The sequence below is a fragment of the Anomalospiza imberbis genome, chromosome 3 (assembly GCF_031753505.1).
Source record: "Anomalospiza imberbis isolate Cuckoo-Finch-1a 21T00152 chromosome 3, ASM3175350v1, whole genome shotgun sequence".
Classification (NCBI taxonomy): domain Eukaryota; kingdom Metazoa; phylum Chordata; class Aves; order Passeriformes; family Viduidae; genus Anomalospiza; species Anomalospiza imberbis.
This window is the reverse complement of record NC_089683.1, coordinates 104,136,936-104,146,340: the sequence shown is the minus strand read 5'-3', so window position 1 is coordinate 104,146,340 and position 9,405 is coordinate 104,136,936. Positions and strand designations below refer to the sequence as shown.

Below are 9,405 nucleotides of genomic sequence, written 5' to 3'. Positions count from 1 at the left end.
TATTTATTTTACTTCTGAGTGTCACCATATTGGGCACTGGCCACACAATTGAGCTCAGTAAAGCTGGAATCCCCAGTGCATTTCTGGGAGGTCACCAGCTCCTGATTTAAAGTCAGCTGGAGCTGGATGAACCACTGAGATGCCTGCAGTCTACACTAGCTGGAACAACAGCTCATGGACTGGCCAGACCTTCAGGCTACACAAATTACAACTGCAGTTTGTAAAAGGACAGCTAGGGACCCTTAGGGCTTTCAGTGGATTTTTAAGAGTTCCACATTTTGATCCTAGTCTAGAATTTCCCCCCCACTTTGGTCATAGCTCTGTGCATTGTTCACAGAGATACTCAAAGCCCTGACCTTCAAATGAGAGCCAAATGAGTGAGCACAGTGAGGGTGATCATTATCCCATCACGGGCACTGTTAGAACAGTGAGAACAGTGTTGTTGATCTCTGGGTGTGTTTCCATTTCTCCCTTGCTTTTCCAAATGAGATGAGAGATGCACCACATGGCAGAATGAGAGAGGAAATTGATGAACAGAAAATTAAAAACATGAGCTCCTTTACCCTCATGAGGAGACCACCTTGCATTTGGTTTTTCTGCACCTTTGAGAGAGTCTTACCTGGCTGAGCCTTGCAGCAGGTTCCTCCCAAGCCGGGGGATGCAGCTCGGTCAGGATGGATCATGGTCTCTGTATGGATTATCTCATGCCTGGGGCTGCTCTTAATAAAGAGCAATTAAACAGAACCTGGCAGAACACCAAGGATGACGCACTCTTCCTTCAGAGCAATGGGGGTCTCTGTAATCAGCTCCAAAATTCAATGGGAGCTCTGGACTGTTCCCAGGTGCTCCCACCTTTGCCCTGGAGCCCATGGTAAGGAATAACGGCAGGTGTGTGCAGGTCATTTGGCTGCTGTAACAGATCTGCCAGCTGGACAGCTCCACAAGGACTGGAAAAGGGAATTCTGGAGCAAAAAGACACAGTTGACTTAATGGATAGTTTTGTGGAATGGAGCGATTTTATCCGATTTTAAGTAGTTTTAAAATTGGGTATTAGCAGGGGATTGTTACACAGTTATCAGTTCCATTAACCAGCTGCAGAGCTGTCATGTTTGGTACAGATATTCCATTTTTCACTACTGCTGCTTAAATTCAACTAAAACCACTGGAGCTGACTAGTTCCACTGGTATGAGTAGCTTTTTTAATTTTTTTTTTTTTAATCCACTTGCATCAAATTTCTTACTTCCATACACGCTGATAACCCTCTTAACAATGTCATTGGCATGGGAAGAAAAATAAACACTGACATGGTTCATAGAGTGCATCCAAACACTGGTTTTCCAGAGAGCTCCTGTAAGATGTCATGTCAAGTTGAAGGGGTGAGTGGTGGAGAGAGGTGTGAGGAGCTGTGGCAGAGCCCTAGGGATGCCTTTCTGAGTAGGATGGGGACACCTGGAAGTGTGAAGTGCCTCCGCAATGCAGTGACATGAGATTCCCAAGTATTATGGCTTTGATCTGGCCCCTGTCCCCTTTACAGTGGGAAAAAGTACAAATGGATCACAGCAGTGCTGTGATCAATACTCTGAGGTGTTTTCAAAATTAAATCTTTATTTTGGAGACTCATCTCCTGAGGTTCCCTGGTTCTCCTTAGGAATTTGATGAGTTTCATCATCCCAAGCAAAGAACCTACACCAAAACTGTTATTTCATCTCCTAGGAAAATTAATCAGTGCCTTCCATCAGCTCCTACAAGCTCCATCTGTCATGTCTCCAGTAGCCCTCCAGAAAACATTGGAAAGCACATCTACACATTTCCTTCAAAATTCAAATCTAATGGTTGATTAAAAAAAGGGAAAAAAGGGGACTTTGCAGACAAAGAACATCTTTGTTTGTTGACAGCAATAAAATGTAACTTGTCACCAGAGCTGATATGTTGTATTAATGGCTTTTCTGTGAAAACACTGGGCTGGGTGTTATAAATATTGATGTGAGCACACTGGCTTGGGAAGTGTGTGGCAGATGGAAACTTTTTAAGGTGAACACAAAATCATCTTCATTGTTTCTTCAACTTGAAACTCAAATATCCCCTTTTAATTGGAAGCCATTATTAGGTTTTATCACCAGAAACAACATTTGCTGCTGATGCAGGAGCTAGAGAAAGGAAAAATCTCTTTACCTGCCACTGCTGCCAGCATCCCTGAGGAACAAAACTGACGGTAGGATCTCCAAATTGGCTGGAGTGGGAATGTGTGTTGTGTGTTTGGGCTTTTTTGGTTTTGGTATGAAAATGTCTTGATGCTCCCAGTGACAGCCTAGTTGCCATGGTTATTTGTGAACCAGCCTCTCCCCCAGCCTGAGGAGACAGACTATGCTTTTTCCTCCACACTGGATGTGTCCATGTGGACATTCCCAGAAAGAACAGGTCTCTCAGGAGCTGTGGGACCAAATCAGCATCCAACACTCAGAATGTGCTTTCAGGGAAAAGGATGTAAGAACATTCCTGATACTCTATAGAAACAAGATTACTGCATCTCCCTACCCTCACCAGCCTTTCCAAGTTGCTCAAAATCTCCTACAAAATAAATATTAAATTAATTCTTTTAAGGGAGCTGAGGTTCCATAGACTTTCTTTGGTGCAAACACTGAAGCCTCCCCTCAAGAGCTCTCAAACCCATGTGCCACTTCCCATGCCCAGCAGGCCGCTGGAATTGGCTCATTCCAGAACTTGCTCTGGAGTGACAGGGAAATACAGTTTGCTGAACCACATGCATGTGCCAAAAAAGGAGCAAGCTAAACCCAGGAGAGAGGGCACTAAAAAAGTAATGAACATCCACAAACAGCACCAGCTGCTGCCCCAAAGGGGCTCAATTAAAAGATAAATAGAATTAGTTTTAGTTAGTCTATAAAGCACGGGGGGATTTTCAGCATCCCATTGTGCAAAGACTGCACAAAGACAGAGGGAAGGATTCCTTCTCCTACAGCCCTGTGTGGGCATGAGCCTCCTTGGGAAGCTTCCACAAGCAAAAAAAAAAAAAAAAAACCAAAAACTGACCTGGAAAACCCCAACCAACTTCAAATATTTTACTGCTGTCAAAGAATAGAGGGAAGGAACAACTTTTAACTCACCTTTCAGGTGGGAACCATGGCACAGGGAGCTGGTCAGGACTCATCTCTCCCTGACAGCACCACATCCTGCTCAGCACAGGTGGGAATGCTCTGGATGGAGCAGGAACAGTGAGGGACAGTGAGAGGCAGTGAGGGGCAGAGGCACCAGCGCTGTTCCAGAACACCCCAACACGATTTGCATGAGGTCTGGCATTCCTGAAAAACAAAGAAAAGAGAAGTCAGAAAACCTAAAGAAATTAATGTAAGGCTTAAATTTACAGAAAATTGTAGCAAAGCAATGAGCAGCTTTGCCCTGCCCCACCTCACTGAATGTGAAGCAAGCAATACCACCAATACCAGACCATGATTACTGTTTTTAATAAGTTTTAGCTTGTAATTCAGCAAAGGTTACACACACTGCTTTTATAAGGTAAAAAGCACCACAAAAGAAGATTCAGGTGCCATTTTACAGCTTAAAAACAGAACACTGAAAAATTCAGTGATTTTGCCAAGATTGTAGAGGAATTTGTAACAGAGACTGAGAATGCAGCACCAATTGATCTGCTGATATTTGAACTGCGGGATCAAAAGAAGTGACTTGGAAAACACAAATAGCAGACCTGCACTGGAACAAGCGCACATGAAACAAAAATGGCAAAATGGCCTTTAAAAGTATTTACAACTCAGGAAGAAGAACAACACATTTCAGGTGCTGATGGGCATCAGATTTATAGAGAAGGATTTCTGCTCAAGAATTTCTGGACAATCTGTACTGTGGAGCATAGGTGGCATAAACAGGAGGTCAGGCTGACCAGGGCTGGTGTGCAGGGATTCAGAACCCAAACAAAAGGGAAAATGCAGAACCTGGGCCAGAGATACTTGAAAGATTTGTGTATAAAAGGTTTTCTGTGTTAGGACAGAGGAATGTGAGGAAGTTAAATACTGGCTCCTCCTTCTCATGCTTTAGCTACAGCAATCACATAAATCACACCTCACACCAGTCTAATGCTATACATGATACAGAATTTACATGGCTACACGGACAAATGCTCTGACATCACAGAGGAATTCAGAGACTGGGGGAACCATGGAGACCATTCTGAGTTAGCAACAAAACCCACTACAAACTGGTGTCAAGGAGTTTTTAAAGAGTTGGTGTCATAATTTCACTGAACTCTAGAATAGCATCTCCCTCTAAGGAAAAATCATTTTGAATACTGGGAGGCAAAAATCCAATCCCAGGATACAAAGGGAAAATCCAGTTATTTCATCTTCTTTGTCGGTATTACAAAATATTTGTTGGCTAAACTGGATGAATTTGTCTAAGAATCTGCTATTAGACATCATTAAAAACCTCAGTATTTACAGAACAGCTGCTGTAAAGAACAAGGCACTCCATGTCCAGAAAAACATGTGTTTTCTGAAGTTCATCTTCAATCAACACTGTTGAAATACAGATTCATGTCTTAACACCCCAACAACCCTGTTCTCCAAGTGCTGGTGCACTACAAGAACAAAAGCCCTGAATTTTTAATTGACAAGTACTTTAAGAAGAATTTGACTGCAAAAATATAACAGAGATGCAGAGGGGAAAATGCCAGAAAACAAACTCCTTGACCTCCTTCCATAACAGAGAACACAGATCCAGTACAGTATTTAAAAAATACAGGAATATTCCAGCAAGGACTTACTCCTACTTGCAACTATCCTCAATCCACTGAGTTGCTGTAAGGCCCCAGAAAAATCACCTGATGAGGCTTTTAAAAGGACTTACAATGGTACCAGTACTCTGAGTTAGACATGGGAGAAATACTGACAAGTTAATCCTCCAGAGGGCAAAACAACACTAAAGACTTTACTGGCAACTTCAGAAAATCAGAGAACTGTGGCAAAAAGTTCAGTGCAACATTCAATCAACATAAAACACTCCTGTAAGCATTAACTTAGCAAACTAAGCCCACTTTAATTTACCTAAAAATTCCAAGAAGAGGGAATTAGAAGAAGGAGAGAAAGACAGAAAATATATAGAAAATCACACACACAGCTACCAACCCCTGGGTTCCAGCCCTGTTCAGGTAACAGGAGTTGCAATCGGCAACAGGGTGCCCTAATTACCCCTTGGCCTTCCCAGGCCCTTCCCCCAGGTGAGATTCCCTCACATTTGGCCCCTCAGGAGCTGGACTGGGGCTCCAAGGGCAGGTGTGGACATTGCCTCAGCCGTGCCAGGTGCTGGTTGACACTGCCAGGCTGGGATAAGGCTCTGGGAATGGGGTGTGGAGCAGGATGAGGCTCAGCCTGCCCCTAACCCCCAGAATGTCTCAGGACATCCATCTTTCCAGTCCCTCACAGCTGGGTGCCTAAATCCTGCAGTGCTGGATTGTGCATTTCTCCAGAACTCACATGAGGAATTCAGCACATTTTATTCAAGCAAAGCCACACCACACACCTACAGGACTGCTGCAGGCTTCAGAATTGGCCTGAGGTGAATAAATTCCACAGCCTGTGATGTTCCTAGTGCAGCTTCATGAAGTCTCCATTGCTTTCAGCCAGCAGCACTAAGGACCAGAAGCAAACCTTTATTTTATGGATCTTTTCAGTCTTGCAGGTTGAAAGAGCACCCAGGAGCTTGAGTGACCTTTACAAGACAATCCCAGGACTTGGTTTGTCAGACATGGAGTTCAGTCAGATTCAAGGGGCAAGGACCCACTGCACTGAGAGGACAAATCAAAGAGCAGCTTCAGAGTCAGAACCATCAACTCACCTCACCAAAGTATTTACAGCCCAAATCTTCGCTTTCCCAAGGCTTTACAGTGTGGGGGTTGGACAATTCCTGGAAATGTTCTTTAGGAGACAGGAGGCTCAGGCCAGCAAGGCCCTCTGCCTTGCCCTGCCTGAAACTCCCCCACAATTCTTTCAGCCATAATTTCCTTTGCTTTTCCTGTCCTTTCCACCCCTGTTTCCCAGCACTTTTCTGTGCACATGAGTACAAACCAAAGGGACTAAAGAGGAAACCAAATCCTGCTGTCCTGTGGTCTGAGTTGTGGCTCCAACTACCCTCACTGGAGAAAGCTGAGCCCCCACCAACCTCCTCCCATCCTACAGTTAAAAATGATCCCTGAAACAATCCCACAGGTGTTTAAAACCTGAGGTAGAGTCCTGTGATCCTGAGGAAACAGCAGAACCTGCAGACCCTGTATGGAGGAGAGCTTGGATCCTTCCTGCTTCAGCCTCCTCAGCTTTAACATTTATGGCTCCAGGCTCAGCCCCTCGTGACCATCACCCTGCAAATTTCCCGCTCAGCTCTGATTTATGGGCTGAGTAAATCCAAGCAAAACGCAGCAGTAAAAGAAATTTGTGAGCTAATTTACTGCTTCCGTTTAGGTTAAGGTTTTTAATCGTTATTTGACTTTATATTTTAGATAAAGATTTGTGAGGAACCAATTACCCAAGGCAGCACAACTAGCTGTGACAGCTGAATTCAATGCATGAGCTACCCTTAGAAAGCACTGCCTGATCTTCTGATAGAAAGTGCTACAGTTAAATAGAGAGGCCAGAGCCTGTAGATTAAAATGGGGGAAAATGATGACGATAATTCACATGGAACATGGCTTTTGAGGATAAAAGCTTCCCAACAGAAGAGAGGAAGATCATTACCGTATATTTATATGAAGCCAGGGCCAGATTTTTTTTTGTGGGCTCCATTGAAGCTATGCCAATTTATACCACCTCTAAAGAGTTCATTAAACCTCTGTCTCACCAGCACATTGCTCCAGGATTTGAACATTTGTTCATCTGAAAGATTCATTATTCTCCTAATCCATCTTGGTACCTTTTTTAAGACGGGGTGTGAAATGTTGGCGGTTCCTGCACTTTTCCCCTGCATTAAACACCCACTGTAGTCCCTGCAGAGTCTGGAAAATTACAAGTGTCTGTTTAGCTGGGATGGGAAAGGACCTGACCCATACTGGAGCTTTTAAACTCAGCTGTGCTTTGGGTTCAGGGTTCTGCTGCCCCTCAGAGCAAAGGGCCTTTTATTGCTGCTACACTGGGTTGTTTGTGCTAAACTCAGTCAAGTCAGATGAATAATTTACACTGAGTTTTGATTGATTTTGTGTCTTTTTCAGTTTGCCAGGGAGCAAGGAACCAATTGCAATTCCTCATTAAAAATCACTTCTGCTTAATTCCTGCAACTCCAGTTGTGGACACTGAATCCCAACCCCAAGCCTTGATAAGCACAACTCTGCATTTTCCTTGTGCTGATGCTTCAGCAGTTATGAACTAGGAAGAAATTGTCTAAACAATCTGCAACACTCAAACATCTGTTGCCTTCAGACCACTGGTGAAAAAGGGCTTGGCATTGCAATGCAAGAACCTTCCCAAAGTGATTGGAAAAGGGATGAGCCCTAAAAAGGGAGATGATTTTGACATTTTTAGTCATCAACTTTCTCCAGCTCCTCACTGAACAGTGCCCAGAGTTCTCCTGGTGCTGCCACAGTGGATCCTGTCAGACTGCAGGAAATAAAGGCTGTAAAATGATTTACACTGAAAGCAACAGGCCTTTTCCATACTGGCATATGTTAGCATTCAGCATCCAGGGTTTGTGGCTGCCGGCACAGAAACTCCCAGAAGTGACACTGAAATCAGCCCCAATTATTTTGCATATTCTTGTGTAACAATAGCCGTGTGCTGAGCTGGCAGCCACGGATTCTCAGGAGCAGTCTGGCACCTCCCTCCACACCTCCCGCTCCGAGATCCGCAGCACAGGCACTTCAGTGGAAGAGTTTTAGAATCACAGATCAGCTTTTTACAGATCCACACCCACAGTCTGGGTTTTCATCCATACTCTAAAGGAATTTTACTACTTTTGATTTTGCATAGGGGTCAAATCCAGAAATAACAACATGCCAAAGTTCGGGAGATTTGGGACGGGGTAAGGCCCTTAGAACTAAGCCTATGTTTACAAAGCACAAGTAACAGAAAACTACCACAGTAATCCTCTCGAGGCTTAAACTCTCCCGTTCCTTCCAAGAGATTAAAAACATATGCCAGATCAGAGTAATCAGAGGGTGAGCATTCCTCGTCCTACTTTCCTCTCCACTTCCATCCCACAGCAGTCAGATGAGACGTTTGGCCACACTCCTGTCCCTCCCCGATCTCACTGAGTGCTGCAGGAACCCTGCACCTCTGCACAGCTGGAAATAGAGATTTACATTCTGTGGCTTTGGGAGGAAACCTCCTCCCACACACTTGGAATTCACTGCTCAAGATGAGGTATTTCTGTCTGTTAGTGAACAGTGAAAACTTTCTGATCCCCTGCTATAGAAATTAATTCATTAATGGCCAAGGCAGTTAATGGCTCTGTAGGTGCCAGCCACTTCCAAGGACTCATAATAAATGACACCCAACACTGCCCAGTCTCAGAGTCAAGAATTTATCCTGCTCTAAGGTAAAAAGCTGTTGAATCCCACCTGGGGAAAGTTCTGCTGTGCTGAAGTAAAGAGAGGAAAAAGAAAAAAATCCTGCTTTTCAAACAACAAAGATTTTGATAAACATCCACCAGAAAGCTTTTACTCTTTCATAAATATTATGTCTATGATTTTTGCTTGGCTTTTCTCTCATTATCTCCAAAGTATTTTTTTAGGCAAAGGCTGTTCATTTTGAAAAGTGAAATGCAATATTGAATAGTTAAACATTCTCATGGTGCCATCCCCATTAGCTAAGGATCTGAGCAGGGAGCATTTGCCATAAATAATGCACAATTTAATCCCTTTGCATTTTTTTAAGAAAATCCCAACACTACAAAGTAACAAGAAGGAAGAGAAACACATTTCTGTAAATACATCCAACTCCTATAAACTTCCTAATCAATAACTTTTGTTATCCACTGAGCTGAACAAATGATGGTTAGTGAATAATTTAATGACTTTTGGCAGTTTCTATTCCAGAACTGACTGTAAAAAGTTTAGAGTTTTCTCCAGCACATTTTCTTCTACAAATTTTCTCCTAAATAATTTGTATGAACAGTTATTGCTCTTCAGAGCATTTGTGAGCACTTCCCTTTGCCTGTGATTGAATTTTGAGCACTTTCAGAGAGTTTTAATTTGGTGCATCAATCAAACAGCATAATTTCCTTTTCTTGACACAACCCTACCGTTGTAATCCATTGCCTAATCCAGACTGATCGTCCCTAATCTCTATGATTTGGGAGGGCATTTAGGGATGTGCTGCTTTCTAAACTGGTTAACTGCTTTCCAGAATAGAGGTAGGTATAATACCAGCTTTAATGAGTCTCTGAATTAGCAT

General features: G+C 43.3%; 1 long non-coding RNA gene across 1 annotated transcript; it reads right to left on the bottom strand.

Annotated features, from left to right (window-relative positions):
• Positions 1–1,586: 1,586 nt before the first annotated feature.
• Positions 1,587–3,252, bottom strand: LOC137471680 (uncharacterized). The gene is made up of 2 exons (XR_010997778.1): positions 3,124–3,252; positions 1,587–2,431 (listed from the first exon to the last, which is right to left on the bottom strand). It is a non-coding gene; the product is annotated as an uncharacterized lncRNA (long non-coding RNA).
• Positions 3,253–9,405: the final 6,153 nt, after the last annotated feature.